We start from the raw sequence: 26,634 nt of genomic DNA, 5'->3' as shown, positions 1-26,634 counted from the left end.
AAAAGAATGTAAGATTAAAAAAATCAAGTTAACACTGATATTAAAATATCTTTTGGATGAATTTCTGTTTTCAAGTGTGTTTAGCTACATAGTTCGGATACAAAATTATAAGTGACCATGATGCTAAGGCTGTGTCTTCACATGCAAAACAAAGTGCAAATTAAGATAATTATTGCAAAAATTTAGGCCCAGAACTTGCTTACCTAGACAATCCCTATAATTAAGGAAAGGTGTTTGGGATAATTGCCTCAATTTACCACTTCAGTTGGTTGACGGAATGAGGTATCAGGAATTGGCTGGCATAAGTTTTCTTTTCTGATTGTATAAAATGCTTAATCAGACCATTTTTCTCAAAGTATTTTTTTTTTTTGCTCAATGAAAAGCCTTTAAAAATATTAAACATACTTTGATTCAATTGTCAAAAGAATCTTCCTGTTTTCAATACCCAAATTACCAATCAATTCTATCAATTTAGTTAAAAAAAAAAGCAAGAAAGAAAAAGAAAATCAAAAAACAACCAACTGATTTAACAAATTCAAAACACATATTTCTAGGTATAAAATCTTCCCTGGAATATTTGTAACAAGTAAAATGAAATGTACCCTCCACATTGCACTGAGTTATATATACTATCAGATTTATAACAACAAATGTGGGTGAGCCAGTCTTGGATAGAATTTCCATTTGCCTCCACAGCATGTGCATATCGTTGGGAGGTAGACAAGGAGATGGTCTGAGGAGGGAGTAAAGAGGGGGTTATATTCCAACAATGTAGATCAGATTGCAAATATTGTTTTTTAAGACTTACCCAAAATATAAACTTTTAAAAAGATGTATGGAAAGTAAATTTTAGGAGAACCTGGGTGACTCAGTCGGTTAAGGTTCTGCCTTCAGTTCAGGTCATGTTCTCAGGGTCCTGGGATAGAGTCCCACATTGGGCTCCTTGTTCAGTGGGGAGTCTGTTTCTCCCTCTGACTGCTGCTCCCCTTGCTTGTGCTCTCACTCTCTGTCGCTCTCTTGCTCTCTGTCTCGGACAAATAAGTAAATAAAATCCTGAAAAAAAAAAGGAATGTAAATTTTAGGAGTGCTTTTAAGCTTATCCTCTGTGTCTTATATTAAAGAATGCTGAATAAGTTAAATAAGTTATCAGGTAGAGCTTACTATGAAGAATCATAAAGAAAATTGATATAACACGAACAAATCAGAGGAATAGATAATAGGTAGACAAGAACTACCTGTGGACTCTGGTCTCATCTTGAAGAGAAATGTAGATCAGAAAAAAGCAAAGCTGGGACCCAGAATGGCATAGGCACAGAGGCACAGGACGCATGCTAGGGAAAAAAACAAAACAAAACAAAAAAACAATAAAAGGATGGATAGGTAGGAAGGAGATGTAGTGGACACAGTAAGTGTACACTTGTGAGGAAGAGAGATGAGGGCTTGGGTCAGTGAAGGAAGGATCAGATTGCTGAATGGAGGCAGTGCAAAGCTGTCAGCTTAAACCTTCCCACCAGCACACAGTCCATATTCCTAAACCGCAACTCCATCATCGGTTGGCTCAGGGTTTGGTTGTCTCTTACATTCAAGATGGCCACCTTGAGAATGGTCTGCCACTCTTGGGTCCTATCATACCAAAGGGAAGACCATGCAAATGTAGGGAAGATCTACCTTGCAAAACAAAGTCTCTGGTCAGTTCAGAATTGGTTCATTTCTCAGTCCTCACCCACGATATCACACCATTTAACTTTCTACCTGTCCTCATTTCAAAGATGTCCGTGTGTAAAATCATGATTTCCTGAGGAATGGTTCCTTGCCAAGATCTGTATTATGTTTTGTAGAACACAAAAGTACACGCTGAATGGGAAAATCCATAAGCTTTGTTCGAAGACATATGCTGCCTTGAAATGCAACAGAGGCTAATAATCTAGACAAGTACTTTTCTAAAATTTTGAATGCTAGTTTCAGAAAGAAATGTGGCTGGTTTCAAACATTACTGGGGGGGACAGTAGATTTACCTGGTTCTTTTCACAGGAGGTGGGTGTCCTGGTGTGGTGTGGATGGTATGTGAGTCAGTCATTGTCCAACTGGGACTCCAGGTTTCCTCACCTCATCTCTCTCTCACTTGTGTTTCCTGTTACAGCAGTAACTGGAGGTGATCACAAAACAGTAGGATATTTATTTCCTGGTTTTAGCTGACTTATGAGAATCTGAGAGATACTTGTAACTTTTGTATGTTGGCTTAGACAGTGGGATTTTTCTTTCCACTTGGGCAGTTCCTCTTCTTCTAAAATCAATCCCAACCATATCCTCAACTGGTCTTATATTTAACTGACTCACATAAAATAAGCCAGAGCCTTTATTCAGAAACTTAGGGTACATAATAACTGGATCATTATCTATTTTTAAGAAAAAGAGCAAGTATTAAATGATATGATTTTTTTATATAAAGATAAACTCTCTTCAAATTCCTGCCAAGAGCCATTTATTAATTAGGGTACAATGAGAAGGGAAGGTAGAAAAAAAAATCACCAAAAATAAGTGTTATATACGAAAATCAGTTGATGAATATAATATCATCTCAAGAGAAGAAAAAAAACAATCATAATAAATGGCAAATCAGAAACGGATAGTACTAAATTTCCCTCCCTTTCACCACCTTACAGGATATCCCGTCTAGCTGCAGAAACAAAACATGGAAATGAATCAGTCGATAAAGGATTTTGTCCCATTAAAGATGTCAGTGATTTTGTCCCATGTAGGGGAAGTGGAACATTAAGATGGATGTTCTCAATCTGTGCATGCCACAGCATCCCCCCCGCTCCCCGGAGGGGGAAACAAACTTTTCTGTGTGTGATAAAGAACATCAAGTTAAAAGCAAAAACATTTCATCTAAGTATGATAATAAATCACACCACAGACTGACCTAAATATTTAATTTTTTCCAACATTGATAGTCAATATCTTTTGACTGCTGCCATAACTGATGCCTTTTCTTTTTCTTACTAAACTTCAGAAAAAATGACACCTGGTCTCTTCTAACTTCTTTGAGGGGCCGGGGATGGAAAGGAAAGCAGTAATGAGGACCAAAGAGAGAAGAGAGGCTATTTTATTCAGGAGAAATTCAGAGGTCATCCGAAAATTGTCGTGGTCATGGGGCACCTGGGTGGCTCAGTGGGTTAAGCCTCTGCCTTCGGCTCAGGTCATGATCTCAGGGTCCTGGGATCGAGTCCTGCGTCGGACTCTCTGCTCAGCGGGGAGCCTGATTCCCCCTCTTTCTCTGCTTGCCTGTCTGCCTACTTGTGATCTCTCCCTCTATCAAATAAATAAATAAAATCTTAAAAAAAAAATGAAAAAGAAGTTGTCGTGGTCGTTATCATTTCTGAAAGATGCAAGTTACATGTAAATAACTGATATTTTTCACAAGTTAAAACTGAAAAGGTTAGTTTGATAGTGGTGATCGTTTCACCAAGTTTTCATGTATCAAGTTTTATACCTGAAATATCTGCAATTTTTATTTGTCAGTTTTGTCTCGAAAAAGCTGAAAATTAAATTAAATTAAACATCAGGTGGGGTTGTCTGGGTGGCTCAATGGGTTAAGCCACTGCCTTCGGCTCAGGTCATGATCCTGGAGTCCCGGGATCGAGTCCCACATCAGGCTCTCAGCTCTGCGGGGAGTCTGCTTCTCCCTCTGACCTTCTCCCTGCTCATGCTCACTCTCTCTCTCAAATAAATAAATAAAATCTTTAAAATAAAAAAAAAATCAGGCAAAGGAAGGAAGGAAGGAGGGAGGGTGGGAAGGAAGGAAAGAAGGAAGGAGTGAAAAGTCCCTACGTTCCCAGGATTCATATGACCGAGAAATAGACTTGTTCTGAAAATCAGGTTTAAGACCTTTCTGTGACATTTAGAAGGACTTGGGTTTTTCACTTTCCCAATGAGATAAATTGCATATTATGCACCTTATTATCGTGTTGGGGTCAAGATGGAGGATTCTCTGGGATGAAATGGTTAAAGGAGGTGAAGAACTATTGAGGTAATGCTAATTTCAGGGAGTTCCAGGTAATGCCCATCTGCATTGGCACGGCCCCTCCCCTCACCCCAGGAGCACGTGGTCAGCTGCGGGCAGGTAGGGGGTGGCACAGACATCTACCACTTTTGTGACACAAGGGCTCCATGTCAACAGTGAGGCATGCACATTCTCTCCTGAGCACTTGGGGATCCTGCAGGCATGGAGGTAGGATATAAACAGAACAAAATAAAGGGAAGAGTATGATCTTAACACTCACCCTTGTAAACCGTCTAGGTGTCCTGCTCAGGCTTCCAAAGTGGGCACTGAGACAGGCCACCCAAACTGCGGACATCCCTCATTGACCCCTTCAGAGCAACTGGGAGCCTAATGACTTTGTTTTTAGGTTTTGGAACCGAACTTTACAGGGACTGGTTCCAATCCTGGGTGGTGCTGAGAAAACTCAAAATCTCAACCAGAATTTGGCAGAGACCACCAGACGCGTTTCATGTGAGGGCCTTTTCCCATAATCTGACCAGCATGGTTTATGAATGTTCTGGGGAGCAAAAAGCAGGTCCCAAAGGCCGAGAAAGGGCCGTGCCCTGCTCCCAGCTAGGAGACCACACAGCCGTCCTCTCTCCCCTCTGAGCATTTAGATAGTTAGAAAACCACACCACCCTCTCAGTTCGGAAGCTCAGGGTGAAAGTCTAAAAAGCCAGCAAACACCAATTGCATCCTACAGCTGAGAAAGCCTCTCTCTTGGAAAAGCTAGAAAATAAATAAATAAAGGGGGAAATCCAAATGGGATTGCTCTTCAAACACACAAATGATCTTATGTTAACAGTTGGGATTAAACAGCTGTCTCGTGGTTATGTGATCATAACAGATGCTGTGTGCAAACGTTTCCTGCTAGCTTTGTTTTGGTTATTGCTGTTTGTGCAGTTCAATGGGCTGAATTCAGCTTAAGGGATACAGGTTTTTATTATCCTTCTGTGCTGCACGGGCAGCTTCATCATCTCTTTAAGAGGAAAGGAGGCGAGTGTGAGGCAGAGATGGAGAGGAAATGGAGGGTGGGCTCTCCGATGTCACATCGGGAATGATGTCATATTGATGAAATTCCAACACACTGGTTTATGGCCACGTTGCCATGAAAGTGGTCCCCAGTTCTAGTATGTGGTTGTGTTTCTCTCCCCCCTCCCCTCCCCGCCTTCATGGAGCCTGTCCTTGGGTCTAGTGTAGTTTATGCAGCTGGAATAGAATTTATAGAACATAGAGAAAGATTTTTTTGATGACTAACAGCTTACAACATCGTAATAATCCTGATTTTGTCTCTTTTCTTCCCATGCCCTCCAGAGATAAAATATCCAAACTGATTTTGATTTTTCCTAGAAATTTTATTTCATCCGACGAGTGGGGATCGCCTTATCCGTGTCGGCCAAGTTGACATGGTAAGCCACAACTCTTTTTTTTTTTTTTTCAAGTTCAAATCTGGAAGCCATTTTGTCCTGAATTACATTACTTGTTTAAACCAAAATATCCTCTTGGCTTAAATTCCTCCGAGAACGGCCGTGATTCATAACCCGCTTTGCCAACCAGCAGATTTCACTTTTATTACTTATATTTTCCAATTTTTTTGATATGATGTAAATGGCAGAAATAATGTTTCTGAGTTCAAAAAGCACCTGGTTGCCATGAGGAGGAGGCAGGGGAATAATGTGGTCCCTACTTAGCAGGTCAAGCGTGGGTTCTGCCTGGTGCTCCCCCCCACTCCCCAGGACCTCAGTCCTCAGGTCAGGTGGAAAAGTCCGCTCATCATGCACACAGCCCCCCATCCACTGGCAGGTAACTCATCTGTGCTTTTTGAAATTTTGGCTGGGGAAAAGAGGGAGTGGCTTCCACTGCTTAACACTTTATCTTAGGAATCATACCTTTGAATCAGAGGTCCTACCATGGCTAAGTCTCTCCCAAAAACATCTTTATTGCAGAGGAGGTTTTAATAATATATACACATATGTAAGTAACCATACTTAAACCCCCTCTTATTCTCACTCAAAAAATGGGGTTTAATGATCACTCTTTGGGGTTCATCAGCTCAAAGAATGAAATTAGACCTCTGATGAGTTGTCAGAGCAGGTCACCTGGGTGGTTCAGTCGGTTAAACGTCTGCCTTTGGCTCAGATCATGATCCCAGGGTCCTGGCATTGAGTCCTGCATCAGGCTCCTTGCTCAGCAGGGAGTCTGCTTTTCCCTCTGCCCCTTCTCATGCTCTCTCTCTCTCTCTCAAAAATAAATAAATGGTCTTTAAAAAAAAAAAAAAGTTGCCAAAGCAGTGACATTCCTATAATGTTTTCAATACATTTTAAAGCAACTTCATTTACATTCAACGCTTGATCTGACAAAGAGCTCCTGGAGGTATTTTCCTGACTTTACAGAAAAGCAAGTCAAGGCCCATTTTATAAGATAAGTACTGCATGGAAGTTGCCCAAGTTTACAGAAGCAGTAAATGGTAGAGGCCACAGTGGTTCCCACAACAGCGATCTTTGGCCACATGATGGGGAAATGGAGAGGATCTGTCCAGGGACCACTGTTGCTGTCATTGTCCTTTCTCACTGGGTGAGTTAGTGGGAGGGGCCTGCACTATTTCAGGGTTACTTCTGTCGCTTCTAAATCATGCAGGCAAACTTCAGGACTCTTATTCCTGGTCTGGATGCTGTGGGAATTTGAACCTAGAACTGAGTATCAGCTTCCTTTGTGGGATCAAGCCCATGCCGAACTCAAAACAAAGGTCCTTCCAAAGATGATACCCAAATAGCCAATAAGTACATAAAAAGATGTTCACCATATCTCATCCTCAGAGAAATGCAAATCAAAATTATGTATGATATTACTTCCATCCATTGAGATGGCTACTAAAAAAAAAAAAAAAAAGGTGTCAATGAGGGTTTAGAGAACTCAAGACCCTAGACACTGTTAGTAGGAAGGTAAAATGGCTTAGCCACTGTGCAATGCAATATGGCAGTTCTTCAAAGATGAAAAGTGGAATTGCCATATGATCCAACTATTCTGCTTCTGGATAGGTACTAAAAATAAAGAAAACAAGAACAAGGTCTTGAGAACATGTTTGTAAACCCATGTTCACGGTAGCCTTGATCACAATAGCTAAAAAGTGAACACCCAAGTGTCCACCGGTGGATGAATGGATACAGAAAATGTGGTGTATGCATACAATGAAATATTATTCTGCCATAAAAGGAAGGAAATTTTGCCATATGCTATAACATGGAAGAACTTTGAGGTCATCATTCTGAGTGAAATAAGCCAGTCATAAGAAGACAAATAACATGATTTACTCCTGTAAAGTACGAGAATAGTAAAATTGACAGAGACTGGAAGTAGAATGGTGGCAGTCAGGGGGCTAGCGAGGAGAAAATGGGGAGCCTTTATTTAATGGGCACAAAGTTTCAGTTTGGAATGATGAAAAAGTTCTGGAAACTGATGGTGGTGATGCTTGTATAACTATAAGATTATATTTCATACCACTGAACAGAATTGTACACTTAAAAATATTATTCTATATGTATTTTCCCACAATATAAAGAAATCAGAGTAAAAAACCAAACCAAACCAACAACAACAACAACAAAATACAAAAGGTCCACTCCTGTCACCTGGAACCTGAAAATTTAAGTCTTTGTGAATTGCTCCCATTGGCATTTTGTTCCTGCCCCTTCTCCTGATACGTTCTGAACATAACAGATCCTCACCTTTTCAGCATCTTCCTGTATCCAGATACTGTAGGGTGTGCAGATTCAATATCTACAGGAGAAGTGTGAATCAAGCACCAGAGAGGTTTGATTTATACCCTTTCCCTGATGATTAGAAGTATCTCTAGGATCTTCTTTCTTTTCAGGCTTGATACCAATTAAAATGCAAATCTTTCCAAGAGAGAATGTTTTAAGCATTTTCATCTCTGAATGAATTTCAGATCCTTTTATCTTCTGCCTTTTTTTTCCCTAAAATAAACCTCCTTTTTATTACAAAGGTAATAGAGTGAAAGAGTTAATAACGAATACATACCAACAGCTCTTACCACCTGTCAAGATGCAGACAAACAGTCCGCCAAAAGAATGAGCATGAGCTGTGAGAAGGTGGGGGAGGAGCCAATCCACAGGGCCCTGAGAAAGACAAAGATGGTCAGAGTTGCTTGGCGGCAAGAAAATGAAAGTAACAAGATAGTCATTGTTACTTAGTATCATTAGTATCATAGTATCATTAGATATTCATCAAGCTGACAAAATGTATCATCTATTGATGGGAGGAATGTGTGTCAAAAAATACAATTCATACATAGTTTGTAAGAACATCAAGACTTTTTGCATTCTAGGAAAGCAGTCTGATTGCCTATCTTAAATTAAGAGTGCCTTTATCTTCCCATTCTGGATTTCTACTCTTAGGAATCCAGCCCCCAAAATAAAAGCTATCTTTTTTCAGGCAGTATGTGGGAAATATAGAAGGATGTTGGCTCTAGTACTCTTCATAGCTAGAAGAAAGAAAAGAAAGGAGGAAGGAAAGAAGGAAGAAGGAAGGAGGGAAGGAGGGGAGGGAGGAAGAAAGGAAGGAAAAGAAAGAAGATAAAAGAAGGGGGAAAAAAAAAGAAAAGAAACAAAAAAGAGTCAAGCTCAATCCCCCCAATGCATAGGCTATGATGTAGTCCCTAAAAAGAAAAAGAAATAGAACCGTATCAGGTGACTCAGATAGAATTCCATGAAAAATTCCGAGGAGGAAAATCCTTGTATAGGAAGTACAGCTCATTTTGGAAAAATAAGTAATCACACACAGGCACGTGTACGTGCACACACATACAACCCTTTATATCTACTGATTGAGGATCATAGGATTATATTTGTATAAGAATGTATGTGCTTGAAGACATATGGAAAGATTATTACTGGGTAATTCATATTATTTCCCTGTGGAGAAGTAGGCTGATGTGAGCAGAGAGGGAAGAGGGGGGAGGAAATTCATAAGCTGAAAAGAAAAAGAAAAACAAAATATAATGCCATCAAAAATGAAATGTATTTTCTGCATTGTATGTTTCCTTTATGTGGGTATACACACAAAGAAATTTATATTAAAAAACCACAAATGATAGTAGTTTTTAATAATTAAATACCCGGAAAGATGAAACATCGCAAAAGATACTACCTGCTACTCTTGGGATTATTATGATACTTTGCTCAGTTGAAAAGAAAAATCCGTGACACAGGTCATTCGATAATGAGTTTTGGTGATGCCAAAAATTCATTTGGCAATGGCCTTGAGAATGAACTGATAATCATTTTTGCTGCTCTGTGTATCTCTGGCTCAAGGAAGCAAAGGTAACTTGGAGGGGGTAGCTCATGATTCAGCGCCACATTCTCCAAATGTAAGAGTGGGGTCATCTGTAATGAGGGCTGAAGGTCACTAGTTACCATCTGAAGTCACAATCAAATACAAGCAACCGAGTTATACCACACAACATCATTCCTCAGTTTCAGGAAGGAGTCTTCAACAGGACTAGCTGAAGGCAGGCAACACAGGATCATACTTGCCTCTAGGGGCAGGATACACTTCTCGAACACATAATCATCCTCTAAACTGGCTTCCTAATTTGTATTTCTAAAATCAGAATACAATTTGCAAAAGTGAAGATGGGGCTGTATGGTGCGATGGAATTCTCATTCCTGATTTTATCATTTTGATTCATCACTCTGTGGGCCACTATCTAAGTGTGAATTTGTTTTAAAAAATTATGGTACATGGATGATCAATTTTCATCTTATTTGAAAATGTTCTTATGAATCCTTCCCATAGCAGAGAAATAGTGGCTAGTGACAGTACAGTGAGTCAGAGTCTAAAGTTCATATATCTTTAGCACTTTCAGCAGAAAAGTCTGAGGTCAGCCTGTTTTAGTTGTTTATTCTGCTATGAAACTATTTGTGGTGCCTATTTTAGTTTTTATAATGCAGTGAAGTTTTCTTTAATTCTGTCTTTGAATACTGTTTCTGTTCCAGTTGTTTTGTCTTCTTCCACCAAAGCTCTTACGAATTTCTGTTTTACTATCAATATCTTCTACATTTTTATTTTCCCTTGAGTATTTACTTCAGTGTCAAGATCAAGTGTCTTGATATCAGCAGTGGAGTTTTTGTGGGTTTTTTTTTTTTTCCTCAGTATGATTTCTGCCCATTGTTACTATCCATTCTTGCTCTAGCAAAAACAGTTATATTCTTAGTTTATTTTGTGTCACTGGTATGATACATCGCAGTTATGATACTCTGCAGGACTCAGAATTGAAAATTTCTTTGTAACTTAGCTTAATTTCTCTCACATAGTCTCTGTCTCCACAGATGCCAAAATGCATGTTATTGTTTCCAGGAACCTTCCTTAAGTTATGTACTAGTTTTCTATTGCTGCTGTAACAAATTTAGTGGCTTAAAACAACACATTTATCGTCTTATAGTTTTGGAAGCCAGAAGTCTGAAACCGACGGACTGAGCTGTGTTGCTTCTAGAAGCTCTAGGGGGGATATCTGTTTTCTCGCTTTCTACAGCTTCTAGAAACCACCTCCTTTCATTAACTCATAACCCCCCCCACATCACCACAACCTCATCCCTATCTCTGAGCTTGACCTCCCTGCCTCCCTCGTAAAAGGACACTTGTGATTACATCAGATATCCAGGATCATCTCCTTGTCTCAAACACTTTAAACATTAAAAACAAAAACAAAAACAACAAAACAAAATAAAAACCTTAATCACAATTGCAAGGTTACATTTAGCCTTGTAATAAAAGTTCATAGATTTTAGGACATGGACATCTTTGCGGGGGGGGGGGGCTATTTCTCAGTCCGCTACAGGAAAATTCATATGGAATCCTCCCAGTCATGGCAAGTGTAGAGATGCCCACTCGGTCTTTGTCATCCCCCTTCCAGTGTGCTGGAAGTCCATGAGGATGGCTGCCGTATCTTTTCATAATAAACAGGTAAACAGTAAGTCAGCTGCTTTCCTGAGTTTTGTGAACCACTCTAGCCAATGAGTTGAACCCAAGAAGAGGTTCATGGGGGCCTCTGATTCATAGCTGGTTGGTGGGAAGCCGAGGGGACAATCTGGATTCTCAAATGGCATCTGGAGTGGGGGATGAGGTCGGTCTCATGGGACGGAGGCCTTGGCCTATGGGATCTGACACAATCTCCAGGTATATAGGGTTGGAACTGAGGCACGTTGGAGGACACATAGCAGGTGCCACAGAGAATCACTTGGGGTGGGGAAAAGTCCTCCATAGCTGGTATCAAAATGATTTTAGTGTGGTACCAGGATGAGACTAAAGGAGACACACTCCGGAGAAGAGGGGATTTTCCATCGGTCCTCTTGCATTTTACCAATCAAATCAAATTGTTTCTCAGATTTTTTTTTTTTTTCCTGGTTCTGGCAATAGACTACATGCTATTTATTTATTGCTTCAGTAGTAAAATTGTCTTGGTCCTTCAAGTTATTGTTGGGGCCACGTCCTCTCCGTACCAGTGTTTAGCGCGTTAAGTGGGGCCCTCTGAATACCACTCACAGTCCACTTGGGTGCTCACTGAAAATCTCTTCTAAGAGGTTCAGCTGTTGCCTGTTCCATGCCACCTGCTCTAATTCCCAGTGTTTAATACCAGTGACCCTGCTAGGCAAAAATTAGATCTGATCCTAATCCCACTGCTTGTGTGTGGCTTATCAAACACAGAGGAAAAACTCTAGAATCTGCCATTTCCCAAAGGACTCCTCTTGTATGTACCACATTTCCCACAACGAAAGTCACTCTGGCCATTCCTCGCCTTATGCTCATCATTACACACACTCAAAACCCGTGTCTCCTTATCTTTTTCTGGAAGGTAGAGAATGCTTATCAATGTTAAAAAGCTAAATATTTATCAGCGGGAGATAGAAGGGGGGAATTGAATTCTGAGAGCCTCAAAGAATCTGTAGCTACATATCCTATGACTAGAGAACCTAAATGACGGTTCTCATGGGAGGCGGTGGGTCTGGGGGGGGTAGTTGGAGGGGGGAAGAAAGTGCAAAGAAAGATCTTCCAACTAACATTCATCTCAATGGCATTGTATGGGTGATGGATTGATTTCCCTTTTCTGACCAACCTTCCAATTAGTGACAATTGTTCTCAATTTTGCTAAAAGTTGTCTGTCAATAGTACTGTTCATTTTTATCTTGTTCCATGACTTCATAGCACATTTTATTTTATTTTTATTTTTTTTAATATTTTATTTATTTATTTGACAGACAGAGATCACAAGTAGGCAGAAAGACAGGCAGAGAGCCGGGTGTGGGGCTCAATCCCAGGACCCTGGGATCATGACCTGAGCTGAAGGCAGAGGCTTAACCCACTGAGCCACCCAGGTGCCCCCATAGGACATTTTAAATCCAAATTCTTACATTTCCTTTTTCTTCTCAGAGTAAACCAGAAAGGACTGGAGGGGTAGGGGAGTTGGAAAATGCGGAGGAAGGTCTATCCAAGGGTAGCTGGCGGACAGTGGGCATACTTTGAGGGATGGGTTATGGGTTCTGAGTCTTATTCTGCGAACTACTGTGAAGACATATATCAAAAAATAAAAAAAATAAAATAAAAGGCACTTTGGTTTCTGCACACTCCAAATTTATTTGTCAAGTCTGGTCCCATCATTTATTTAGTCACAGCATTTGGGTTGGCTCATAGCTTTCTTGCCATCAGCTCTCTTTGTTTCCAGGACAGACAGAATTTTTTACTCCACAACTAACTCCCCTTGTCCCAGTAATTCTAGTTTCTCATTCAGCTGGATTCTTCCCTCCACCTCTTCTGGGGCCTGCTGTGACAGATGTGGAGTGGTCCCTCCCCTTTTCCCAGGAATTTCTAGCTGGCTCATCCCTGGACACTTCATATCCTTCTAGTTGTCTCTGAACTCTGCCACCCACGGAAACTCATCCTGCTGGGACCTTTATCTAGAGGAAAAGCTTCTGTGTTGTTCTTCATTCCTGTCCCTGCCCTGTATAAACAGGCAGGTTCCCAGCCAACACCTTCTTACAAGATCCACTCATCAAAAGCTTTTCCAATTACCCTTTCAAAACCTAGTCCATTTGCATTGTTTGAGGTTGCTTTGTTTTGTTTTCCTCCAACAAACAGAGAATGTTTGGAGGAGGGTTACTTATTTGCCACATTCTTCTTAGAGTTTGGCTGAAATTACTGAGTCAAACGGAGTTTGTCCACAAGGGAGGGAAATTGCCCAGCCCTCCCTCTCTGAGCCTTTGGGCTGTTGATACCCTAGACCTTTTCCGGCCTTTGCTAGATTGGCCTCATGTGCCTAATTTTGGCTTCTGGAGGGCCCCAGGTATTCCATGCGCTTTCCTCAGCCTCTTTTCTCCTTGGATCTTTTTTTCCCCTGAGGAGGAGGCTACAATCACCACCGTTTTCTCCGTGGACTTGTAGCTTCCGATAGTAAGTTCACAGATTCCCTAATTTTATTTAATGGTTTCATAAAGAAGCAATGGGGATTGCAGTTTTTCCCCAAAGTTGACACCCAGGGCACTGCTTGCAGGAGGTTTAGAATATCCTTGTTTAAATGAAGCAGAACCAGAGCATCTTTACAACAGTGGTTAGTTTTCAGCTCTGTGTGGGGTGGGATAGAGCCATTTTGTTTGCTGGGAACTCTGCTTGTTTCTGGGAGTCAAGTCTCCCTAGTTGTGGCTCTGAGGGGAGACGGTTTGCTGGATCCTGTCTGCTACATGTACCTTCATACACCCTCCTAGTTAAAAACTCTTCTGGAATCTTCTATTCAGGTTCCCAGTCATTGGTCTGATTTCACTATATGGAAGACCTGTCCTGATAGCCCCTAAGATTCCTTTCCTGAACTCCAGATAATTGTACGGTAGCATTACATACTTTTGCAAAGCTCCAAGACTCTCCAGAGTCAGAGATGGGCACACGGCAAACTAACCGAGGGCATGCAGGCTCTGTGCATCTCAGACTAATGTTTTCTGAATGAGTACAAAAAGGACAGATTGGGGAGATTATGTGACCGAGAGTTGATGTCATCCAAAAATTAGAGTATCACCCTTCTTCCATCTTCTACATCTGAATGGCTCTGTGATTTATTTATTTTTTTTCCTTATAAGATTTTCCATACCTATTTCAAGAGAGAGGGAGAGCAGGAGAGGAGCAGAGGGAGAGGGATAAGCAGATCCATGCTGAGACTGGAGCCGGCCACAGGTTCAATCTCAGGACCCTGAGATCGCGACCTGAGCTGAAACCAAGAGTCAGACGCTTAACCCACTGAGCCACCGTGGTGCCCCTGGTCTGGGATCCTTAAGTGAGTTTTGGATATCAACATGGAGTTACTTATCATTCATTCATTTAACGACTACATTGTGAGCTCCTACTCTGTGGCAGGAATTTGCTAGGTAGGAGGCAGAGGTTGATAACAAAGCAGGCAGTCACTGATGTCAGTCTTGTAGCCTTAGGTGGAGACAAATTTAACAAGTTTTTAAATGTTCCATTTAAAAATAGTGAGAAGGGGCACCTGGGTGGCTCAGGGAGTTAAAGCCTCTGCCTTCGGCTCTGGTCATGATCTCAGGATCCTGGGATGGAGCTCCCTCCTCTGCAGGGAGCCTGCTTCCTCCTCTCTCTCTGCCTGCCTCTCTGCCTACTTGTGATCCCTGTCTATTACATAAATAAATAAATAAATAAATAAATAAATAATCTTTTAAAAATAAATAAAAATAAAAATAGTAAGTACTGTAAAACATTATATGTAATAATCCAACGTGGTAACGATTCACATAACTAACACATGGTGAAGAGGAAAACAAACTATAGCATAGCCACATAATGAAACATTATTTGGCAATAAAAAGGAATGGAAGATTGGTGTGTGTGATAACACAGAAAGATGGATGTTGAAACATCATGCTCAATGGAGGAAACCATATACAAAAGACCACATTTTAAATGTATCCATTTGTATGAAATGCCTACGAAAGACAAGTCTATAGAGACAGAAAGTGCATTAGTGGTTGGTTGAGCCTGGGGTGGAAATGAGGAGTGACTCTGAAAGGGCATGAAGGAAATGTTCTGAAATTGAATTGAGGCAATGGCTGTACAACTCTTTAGGTTTCCTTAAAGTAGAAAACATTGAATGTACACTTAAAACAGGTGAATTTCATGGTATATAATTCATACCTCAATAAAATCATTTTTAAAAATGTTAAGAATTAATTGAGCGAATGCATTCCAGAAATTATTCCTTAAAAAAGAAAAATTATTGCTTTAAAGGAATTTAGGAGGGGAGTGTGGTAAAAGATCAGTGTGCCTGTGTATGTGTCTCCTTAAATAAGCTGGCCGATGAAGATTTTGCTCAGGCAGTAATACTTAAGGAGAAATCAGAAGGGTAAGAAAGAGCCAAGCACAAGAGCTCTTGAGGGAAGAGAATATAAATGAGAAGGATTAGCTTTCTGGAATGGGAGAAAACTTCAGCTTTTCTGAGAAACTGAGGGGAGTCCCATGTGGGAGGGAAGAATGTCATATAGGGCCATATGATGATCCATGGTAACTAGCTGAGATTCTCTTCTCAGTGTGGTATCAATTCACTTCAGAGTTTGAGACAGGATAATAGCAAAGGTGGGAAAAATGAGATCAAATGCTGTTCCATAGCTCAAGAGAGAGATGATGATATTGTGGATGAAGGTGGCAGAAAGATGGACAGAAATAGATGCATATGGTGTTGATGCTTGAGATAGACTCCACCACAATTGCTTCGAAATTAGGGTTTTGAAGAATGAGGTAGAGAGAGGAATCAAAGCAGACTTCCATATTCCAGTTAGAGAATTTACTAAGATGATTTACTATGACGAGGAAGAGAAAAGTAGGAACATGTCTGGGAAGCAGGAGAATCAGGAGTTCCATTTTGAACTCAGTGAGCTAAAATGTCTCTGAAACCAAAGGAGGGGTGCTGGAGAAGGCCAATGGAATGCAGGTTTGCAAAAGAGACCAAGGCGTAGGGACCCGTGAGGCCAAAGAAAACACAGAAGAACGTGATATATGAGAATCTTATAAGAAAGCAACTTGAGGGGCGCCTGGGTGGCTAAGTGAGTTAAGCCGCTGCCTTCGGCTCAGGTCATGATCTCGGGGTCCTGGGATCGAGTCCCACATCGGGCTCTCTGCTCAGCAGGGAGCCTGTTTCCCTCTCTCTCTCTGCCTGCCTCTCTGTCTACCTGTGATCTCTCTCTGTCAAATAAATAAATAAAATCTTTAAAAAAAAAAAAAAAAAGAAAGAAAGCGACTTGAGAAAGAGAGTGTAGACATCATCAGGTACAATGAGGATTGGCCAAATGGAGACCCTGAGTCTGACTAAAGCAATTTCTTGTAGGAATGATGATAGGAGACACATGGGAATCTGTTGAGATATAGAGGCTGTGTGTGGGGGGTGAAGATATAGAGGGGGTATATGTGTATGACTCAAAATTCTTGGACCTGGATGGAAGATGAGGGAGTGGCAGTATGTTTAGGGAAATGAGAAATTGAGGGCATGCGAGCCTATCCATTAGGATTAGTTTGGGCTCCAAATGATTGAAAACCCTACAACAACTTAAGAGACATCTATTTTTCTCCCCCATTATGTCAGGCATTAAGAAGTTCTGGACTGCTGTGGTGGCTTTCCAAACACCAGGACCCCAGATTCTCCTCTCTTACAGTTATGTCAACAAAAACAGGAGAGGGGGGTTGCCTGGGTGGCTCAGTCAGTGAAGCATCTGCCTTCAGCTCAGGTCATGATCCCAAGTCCTGGGATTGAGCCCTATATTAGGTTCCCTGCTCATTGGGGAGTCTGCTTTTTCCTCTGCCTCTCTCCCTGCTCATGCACACAGGCTCTCTGTATATAAATAAATTTTATATATAAATTTTATATATCTATATCTGTAGATATAGATATATAAAAGATGGAGTCATGATAAGCTTGGGTCCTCTCATTTTGAGGATGCTTCCAAGACGTTGAAGTACTATATCTACTAACTCAATCCCATGGCCACACCTCGGTGCAAGAGAACCTAAAGAAAGTTCTCTCTTCTAGGTGTTGATGGACTCAGCTAAATACATGGGTTCTTTAATCAAGGGAAGAATGGAATGATGGACACTGGAGATCAATTATCATCCTTCTCCAAAAACAGGGTTTGAGTATTATTTGTATGTTTGCTTTTTTGTTCAGGTGTTTGTACAGTTGAGTTTGTGAGCTGATCCATTAAGAGTGTTGGCTACAGGATCAAAGTCCACAAAATCCTTGAGAAGGATGAGGAGATAGGATTCACAACCTAATAAAAGGCTGGCTCTTTGAAAGCAGAAGGGACCCATCATCAATTGTAATTTTGAAGAAAAAAGGTAAGTCAGGGCAGTTGGAGGTAAGACTTAATATTTAAAATCATGTCAAAGATGAGAGATTCCCAGCTGATGGCACTTATGGTCCTGGTGACATCTGTAGAAAGGTCAGCTAAAGCAGGAAGTTTCCGGAGAGAGGGGAGGTGTGGGATTTTTTGTTGTTGTTGTCCAACAGATCCAACATTGTGGGGTGACAGGATGGAGTTACAAGGCAGTGGTCAGAGCACAAGTGAAGCTGAGGATTTTATTTTAAAGTAGAACCAAGGTTAGCCAGGGTCAGACCATATTAGCCAAGTGAAGCTACTGGCACAGATATGGGGAAGGCAGATGGTTGAGTTAATCCAACGTTGGGGTTTGGCGAAGCAAGTACTAGAGGCTAGAGAATGTGATGTTGTTAAAATACTTGTAAGGAAGTAATCATAATGATTATCACCATAATCATCATCAATCGGTTTCAATCACAGCTCTTTATTGATGTAATACCTCATTTGCATAGGGCTCCTCTTGCTTATCAGAACTGTGACTTTGTAACTTCTCGTGGTGTTCCTTAAAACTTTTTTTTAAATTTCCATGGTTCTTTGGCTGTTTTCCGGTATACCTGAAATTGTTCCTAATTTAAGTCCATTCCTCAGTTATTGCTTCTCCCTTTGAAGAAAAATGGTCCTGCCTCGGGTCCCTCTTGTCTGAACTCTCTCCAAGTTCTCTGTCCCTTTTTGAAATGTGGAATTGAAAGTTTGTCTCTCCAAAGGGCGATGATGGAAGCTTCATGCTTTAAGGCATCATGAAAAGAAAGGGAAAAATGCAGAGGCATGTCTACAATCTCGAATGTTCCCAACCTGTGGCAGGTTGGGCTTTCCTTAACAAGTTGGTTGAGGGTTCGCTTTTATTTCCTGCCGCACTGCATCTCTTGAAGGCATTTTCTCTGGAGACTAGAGTCAGGCCCCTATAGCTAGATGAAAACAAATGCCACTATTTTGTTGAGTTTTCCATTTATATTTCCATTCAGAGACAATTTTTAAAGTTAACTTGTAGAAGAACCTAATCGTTCCTTTTAGCAGTATTCTATGGGAAAATCTATCCAGATTTCAAAATGTTATTTAAAACCAAGCTGTGATATGGAGACAATAACTAAATTGTAATGAGGAGAGGACAATTCCTGGCCCTTAATTTTCTTTTCCCAGGCCCTTCATTGTCTTATTCCAAGGCTAGTCTACCATGGTATCTTGGACTTCCTTACTTTTTCATTCCCCTACACTTCCTATTCCTCAACCATTTCCTGGGACCTGTAAGGAATACCCAAACTTCTCCTGTTTTGTTTGGTTATTAAATGTATTATTGAATATAATTATATTTCATAATTACTTCTGCAAGAACAGCATCTCAAATTACCACTCTCATTCTGCATTTGATTTCTAATATCTGGAATATGTGCTTAATTTACGGTCATCTCCAAAAGCTAGGAAGCAAGCTCTTGGTTTTAAACTCCCAGTTTGCTTCTCATCACATTTACTCAAAAGATGATAGAACGAGGTCCCTGTGACAGCTCCACGAGGCCCTGTAGACAGAGGTCCACCCACAAGGGCTAGGGTATGACTCATGCCACAGACTCCCCTTCCTTCCTAAGTTTTTTTTTTTTTTTATTAGGATCCATGCTCAGCATGGGACTTGAACTCACGACTCCAAGATTAAGAGTGGCATGCTCTATTGACTGAGCCAGCCAGGTACCTCCAGAGTGTTTTTTCCTTAAGCTCACAAAAAAGTAAATAAAATGTATATGTGTGTGTATATATATGTGTGTGTGTGTGTGTGTGTGTGTGTGTGTGTATACATGTATATACATGTATAATAGGTATATATATGTGCATGTGTATGTAACTGTGTGTATAAAGCACACACATAATTTGTATAGATGCATTTCTCTACGTATAAATACATAAGCATATATTATATACATACGTTTAAATATGTATGCTCCGTGATTTACCACTTGATTACACTCTAGAGGCATTATCTTAATTGCCCCCGAAGCAAACGAGAAGTTACAACAATAATAACCATGCTTTTAAAGGAAAGAGAATGCCTTTTGCCATTTACTTTAAAACTCTTCATTCCTTTCTCACCAAGCTGTGGTCTCAAACTCACTAATATCTTTCCTACCGTACTTTTCAATGTACTATTTCTTGTGCGTTGACGAAGGGTTTCCGGTTGCCGGGCAGTGTCCCCACCCGATCAGGGTACTCGTGGTACCTGGCCTTTGGTTCCCAAACCGTGCTCCCCAGACGCAATGGAACGTGTGAGGAAAAGGATGTCTCCATTTGCCTTTGTCTTTAAGAAAGTGAGTAATCGTCTCCCTCCTTGCCTCTTTCCTCCATGGAGAATTTACTGGCCCAAATTTTTAAAAAAGCTCCTACCACACTCCCATTCTCTGTAAGTGCAATTAGCGGCAGGTACAAAATTTGGAGCGAAGAGGTCTCTCGTGGCCTGTTGTGCCTGCAGTTATCCGACTGTGGCTGCAGGTTTTCAGTGCACAACTGATTGCACCCACAAAAAGAAGGGCTAAACTCTGAAAATGGGTCCCTTTAAGACAGTTGGGGGATTGCATGCCTCCGGTTGGTAAATTGCAATCTTTTACAGGGACACAGCCCTTGCTCCGGCTTGTGCTGCAAGTATGAAATCCAGGTTAGGCATCATGGGCGAAGGAGAGGTGTCCCACTCGCATCCCCAAGGCAGGTGCTGAGCCCCTCCCCAACTCCAGCTCGCCCCCAGTTTCACCTTGAGCTACCAGTGGACAGTGCATTAGTATGCAGCATCCCTGACTCCAACCCCTGCTTAGTTCACCAGTCACTCTCCAAAAGGGTTTGAAGAGAGAAGCTCGGTCACACTGTCAATATAACACATTTAACCAACTCTAAATTTGCTTTAAAGAGACAGCTACAAAGATTGACTTTTGCAAAGTGACTCACTCCACCATGCAGCCAAAGACGTCCGTTTGCTCCCGACTGTTATTAACTGTGTCACTGAGTCCATAAGAAAGGGTTTTGAAGGAATTCCAGTGTGAATCCACTAATTCAATAATCCAATAACATAAATTCAAGTAATGGATATTAATAATATGTTCAAAACAGGCTCGCAACTTTTCTATCTCTTTCTCCGACAGACGGAGCATGCGTCGCCGAGAGGCTCCTGATGAAATAATAAAACCCAATTCTCATCTAGAAAAAAGAATCATTATAGGAGGATGGTAATTTACTTTATATGACCTTCAATTGATTATTCTGTGGCTGCTACACAAATACCACAGGAGCTATTGATCGTAAAACCTACCAAATAGATCTCTAATAGCTTTTACTGGGCAAAAATAATTATGCTTGCACTGTGGTCAAACACACATAAACCAATGTGGAGGTATTAATGTATGCTATTATTACCCATCTGTCTGCGAGGTATGGAGAAGACCCTTCATGAGAAGGGTTAGACACTATGTCTAATCCCATGAAATCTCAATATCCAAGCCAACAATTATAGCCAGCCGCCCTAGAAAAGAAAAAAAAAATTGATTACTGTAACTAAAAGCTAGGGCTGGAAAAACAGAGGCTGCAGCTTGCTTAATAAAAGTAAAATCATAACAAGAGGAATCCTAATTGAGGAGGAGTCCCAGGCCGGGCGCAGGCAGAAATTGAATTTCCTCGTGGTGTTGGCAACAGAGTAACTTTTCAGATTCAAGAGCTTTCTATCCAGCCCAGATCAAGATCAATGATCAACACCCGTAAAAGGTCAGGATGTCTAATCAAAGAACAGATCATCTATCTCTCAAGGAAAAGTGTACAACATAATCCAGAAACGCGGCACTGCTGGCCACGGAGAGTGAGAAAAACCTGAGGAAGGAGAGATTCCAGTTCTACTTCGGTGAACAGGCAGAACGCTCCGCTCATACAAAACCCGTGGCCAGACTTGGGTAGGCGATGTGAGAGGCTCTGGTGGGCCCGGAGCCGCGCAGGAACCGAAGGTGCGGCGGAGGAAGGAACTACCCCAAGTTCGGAGAAAAATATTTTAGACTTCAAAATTCCCCCTATCGCTTGCTCTCTACCTGCCCCCTCCCAGTCAGTATTTCAAATATAATGAAAACATAAATGCATTAATAACAACAACAACAAAAAGCCCTTGCTCCCAAGGTGTTAAAATGAGGAGTGATCGATTTCTAAAACCTGGACTAAACAGAGCAGCATGCTAATAAGAGTGAGTGATAGATGGCAAAAAAAAAAAAAAAAAAAAAGAGAGAGAGAGAGAGAGAGACTGTCAACTTGGTGTGGACTGTGTGTATTTGATGGGGGAGGGAAAAGGGGGCGGCTGTATCCCATGAAACAGAGCAGAATAATATCCCACGATTCCTATCCATGGATCCCTTGAAACAGAACAGAAATGGAATGTGCAGCTGGAAGGGCGTGCATGCCAAAGACAAAGAAGGTTTTCTAAAGTACTTATACTCAGACCACACCTCAGAACAAGAGAATCAGAATGATACTCTAGGCATTGGCATTTTCTTAAAAAAAAAAAAAGGAAAGAAAAACCAAAACCCAAAAGAAAAAAACAAAAAACAAAAACACAACAAAACCAAACCTCACAAACCTAGGCTTGGGTCTCCTGGGAAGCCAGGTTTGAGAACCACCCACTTGGAGGATCCAAGAGCCTTCTTAGCCATGGGAGTTCCAAACGAAGGAGAGACCTGGACCTTCCCCAGCGTACCCCTCCTCTGGCAGCAATAAGGCTCACATGGTTTGTTTCTCTTCCTTTTTGGCATTATCAGTTCCAGTTGTTAAAGGCAGGAAAACTGGACTCACTGATCTCTCTTTCATGATTTATGATTCAGAAGGAAGCCAGGGGTGGAGGGTTGGAGGTGATGCTTATTGCTGTGGTGGCTGTTATTTATTTTGTATTTGTATTTTTTAGACACACGCGTTTCTGGAAAACCTTGAAGCCCTTGGCAAGGCTGTCTCACCTTCCCCCACCGCCCGCCCCACCCACCGAACCCCCAAGACCTTGCCTGGGCATAACTGACATTTACATAGACACACTCTTGGAACATAAGGGAGAGGGTTGGGGATTCTGCTTGTCCTCAGTTGCTCTAAAATTACATGATCGAGTAGATGTATTGGATTGTTCACACCAAAAGGAGCTATGGAGTCCAGCTATAAAATCCACAACACGTTCGCAGAACTCCCAGTAGTTTTCTTCTCAGAAGAGCCAAGGAACCCAGCCCTGCCCTTAAAGGCAAGGTGATTGCACTACAATTAGTTGACCTATTTGGAAAATGAAGGCTTCCCTGTGGTTTGAGGTTCTGCCTTTTTTCTTTTTTCTTTTCTTTTCTTTTTTCTTTTCTTTCTTTTTTTTTACAGCTCTTGAGATCCAGGTTAGGTTTTTGCTTGGAGTAGTTTGGGTGTCCTATGGCCTTGTGTTACTATCCTGCACTTAGGTCTGGGGGTGGGGGCGGGTGTCAGGGGGGAGTTCTCCCTGAAGTCTGCACGGGCCATGCTGAATTCAGACTTGCTTTGCAAACTCATGAAAGTCCTTGCTCTCCAAGGAACGGACCAGAGGCAAGGAATTCTCTCACTCAAATGTGTTCTCACTTACTCGTCCCTTTCCCAAGGTGAGTATCGTCATTCTTCCACTTTTTAGAGGCTAAACCCAGGGAGGGCCCGCGTGTCCGCACCCACGGATGTCAGACCAATCCAAAGCGGGCGTGGGCATTAAGGGAGAACGTGTCCCCCTACGTTCCTGCGGCCCCCCTGGCCGCCCGTGGCGGGCTCGGCCGCGCACACCGTCCCGGTCACCCGGACGTACCTGCCAGGTTCTGGCCTTGGAGAACGCAGGGGCTGCAAGGGCACCGCCAGCCGGCGCAGCGCACGGAAGGGAGCGGCGGGGAGCGGCGGGCCGTCCCGCAGGTGCGCCCCACCTGCCGCCGGATTGGCCGCTGCGGCGGCGCTCGGCGGGAGGAGGGCGGATGATGGATGGCCTGTCTGCCGGCCGGGGTCTGAGCAGCGGGGGGCTGGCCAGTGTAAATACGACCGTGCTCCGCGGCTCCCGGCACAGGGCAGAGAGAGCAGGATGCCTGCACAAAAGGACCCGGCTCGGAATGTTTAGATTTTGAAGATCAGTTTCTGTTATATCTCTGTGGGAGAAAGGAAAATGCACTATGGGAAAGTGGAGGGCAAAGAACCTGGCATCCTTGAGGACCAATGTTTGACAAATCATTGAGCCATCGGAACAAGCCCTCAACCTCTTCTTCCCAAACTGCAAACAGTTTTCAAGTCCTATTTGCCATTTGTGGGAATGATCCTCTATCGGTTATCCGAAACAATATGATATCAGACCTGAACGGTTGCATTTTCTTATCTCAGGCAGCATGAAGATCATGGAAAATAGATTTCAGAAAAGGGGGCGGGAGGGTGGGCAATGCACTTTAGTTAAAAAATAATAAGAATAAGAAAATTGGATATTAAATGCTAAAAGAAAAAAAAAAACTTTAGCCCAAAAGGAATAAAATAAAATAGAAGAATGCGTTCTAGAGATAATTCTGATCTTTAGAATGTGTAAAATTTTCATAATTTGTCTAGCTTTTATGTGCTTAAAAGTCATGAGCGACTTGGATATGTTTTGTTTATCCTTGCAAAAAGATGACAGCACATGTTTTTAGGCAACTAGATTTAAGAAGTGTCCTTTTAAAAACTCATTAGGTTGAGAGTAGGGATTGAAGCAGACAGAAGGATAACAGGAAAAAATATGTCATGAACCACCATGGAAATGGGGTTGTGGAGAGCTATTGTATCATCTGGGCTCTTCTTTGGCAACTGAAGGACAGGTCCATTCACGGTGAATATTTCCTCCTGCACGAGCTGCCGTGTGCAAGCTAATATATCTTATGTCAAGAAATAAGTCAGTCCTGCCTATAAGCTGATTCTTTTACCTCTGCCAGCAAAATAGTTTAGAGAAAACAGTGGGATTTCTTTTTTTAATATGGGAATATCATTCTATCTCATTGTGTATTAGAATACCCACCATCCCCTTCTGCCCTAACAACTACCACCACTAAGAAAATAAAACCCGTGTTTAAAAATAGCAATAAGTGAAAATGAATCATGTCACAGAGGTGTATCTTATCTCATTGTGGTTGAGAGTGAGTCAGGGGAGAAAGAACCCAGCTCCACGCATTTCTTTTTGAAATGCCATATTTTAACAATGTAAAAGTAAGTTCAAAAAACTAAAGAAACTTATTTGTGCTAGCACAGACAGCGTATCTGCACTCCCCCACAAAAAAAAAGCACACATAAATTAAATTCATGTATGTTTCTTTCTAGAATTCTTTTTAATGTATGCTTGAACAGCTGTAAAAGTGTTCATTTGAATCCTGTGTGGGGTTTTTTCTCATAGATATGTCAAAAGAACTTTTTAAGATTAGTAGAAGATTAATCAATTTTAATAACATTTAATCAATTTTAGCAACAGCGTAATATTTCCTTGAGTGTATATAAAATTTGACTAACCATTTCCTCCTTTTTGGACACTTAGGTAACTTCGAGTTTTCAGTAAAGTAAATAATACAGTAAGGAACATCTTAAGGCAAAATTTTCATCTTGTAAATTGTTGATTTCAAAGAACCTTTTTAAATGGGCTATATAGGCCATGCTTAATGAACATCTTGATTTTTTTTACAGTAATTTCCAAATTGCTTTACAAAAAAAAAAAAAAAAAGAAGAAGAAGAAGAAAAAGAAGAAAGGAAAAGAAAGATAAAAATGCTGTAGCATTCCATCTCACCAGCAGAAAAATATCAGACCAGCCTACTTTATTTACAGTATGCTCAGTGTTATTGAGAACACTAATAAAAAATACTTGGTAATGTAGCACTTGCGATTCTTTGATTTTTATTTTCTTTGATTATTAATGAAGTTCTCTTTTGGCTCCTTTTGAAAAGTTGATTTTGCTTTCCCTCTTTTGAATTTCTGGCTCCCTTTTTATGTAATTATTGAGAGACCTCTAGTCAACATATCAAAATGAAATACAGCATTTTTACAAATTCCTCTTTCATGGTATTCATTTTGAAGTAGGGTGGTATCCCCGGGTTAAAATGATCAGAACAAGAAATCCCTGGCAAAACTGGGTTAACCTGCAGTTTGAGATGATCTATTGAATTTAGATTTCCAGCAAGCTTCTGCTTCCTCTCCATGGTGACACATAAAACGATATTATCATCTGTGAAATTACCGCGGAAACTTAAGGTACTTTATAGCAAATCGTATTCTCTCATTAGGAAACTCAGAACCGTCGATCCTTGCACTAGGTTTCCTCCTCGTCTGAAAATTTGTGTTGTTTTCTTAAGCCGTGATGTGGTCGTTTAAAAATGCCTTCGTGCGCTTGGGCACCTTTGCAGTGCACCCGCGCCCAGTAAATAAAGTAGCAGCCCATGTCCCTTTTAGCAAAAGCTATATATCTGTTCAGACTTGTAATTTGCTCCGTTTATATCCTTTGCCCTTGAACTCTGGTTATTAACGCAATGTTTCTCCAAATGATGCCATATAACTCTGCTCCGAGCACATTCGCGGTGACACCACGCAAACATTCCAAGGGCCAGGGCCAGAGGAGGAAGGGAAGAAATGATGACTGAATTGCGGGAGTTTCAGCGCATTACTCAAGAGGGGGCAGTTGTAAAACTATGGCTGTGAATATTCAAATGGCAACAAGGCCAGCGCCAGACTTTTGCTAATATTCTGAGGTCTGGTCGGGAAGCAATTTCGCCAAGTAGCTTTGATTAAAAAGGAAAATGCCAGAACACTTCTCCCAAGAAATGAACGAAAAACCCCTCAAAGGATTTGAGACAGGTGTACTAATTATACATCTTTAAAAAAAAAAAAAATTGTGGTCAGTCTCGGGGTTGCAGGTGGGAATTTTTGCTCTGTTATAAACCCCAGATTGCACAGGTAGTGGAGCTATAGACCGAATTCCTTTGTGTAAATTGTAATTAAATGCACACTTTTTTTCTGTTGCTTGCTGTAAGCAGTTTGAATCCTATATCTTATATAAGACAACTGAGCATTGACTAGGTCTAATACTGTTTTCATTTTAAAATTAAAAAAAAAAGTACTAATTAATACTGGGTGAAATTTTGGAGAGGAAGTAGGACCTGTCTCCTTCAGCAATTTCTGTGAAAGAA

General features: G+C 41.2%; 2 long non-coding RNA genes across 3 annotated transcripts; one reads left to right on the top strand and one right to left on the bottom strand.

Moving 5' to 3' along the window:
- Positions 1–672: 672 nt before the first annotated feature.
- LOC309866033 lies at positions 673–23,369 on the bottom strand. Of its 2 annotated transcripts, none has more exons than XR_014312379.1 (4): positions 23,270–23,369; positions 8,081–8,178; positions 2,016–2,146; positions 673–1,024 (listed from the first exon to the last, which is right to left on the bottom strand). It is a non-coding gene; the product is annotated as an uncharacterized lncRNA (long non-coding RNA). The 2 variants fall into 2 exon arrangements; XR_014312380.1 differs by lacking the exon at positions 673–1,024 and adding an exon at positions 1,242–1,331.
- On the top strand, positions 20,985–25,327 carry LOC309866032. Its single transcript, XR_014312378.1, has 3 exons — positions 20,985–22,204; positions 22,379–23,075; positions 25,141–25,327. It is a non-coding gene; the product is annotated as an uncharacterized lncRNA (long non-coding RNA).
- Positions 25,328–26,634: the final 1,307 nt, after the last annotated feature.

The sequence above is a fragment of the Mustela nivalis genome (assembly GCF_964662115.1).
Source record: "Mustela nivalis genome assembly, chromosome: 6".
Lineage (NCBI taxonomy): Eukaryota > Metazoa > Chordata > Mammalia > Carnivora > Mustelidae > Mustela > Mustela nivalis.
Note: the sequence above shows the minus strand (reverse complement) of the source record. Positions and strands in the feature narration are given on the sequence as shown.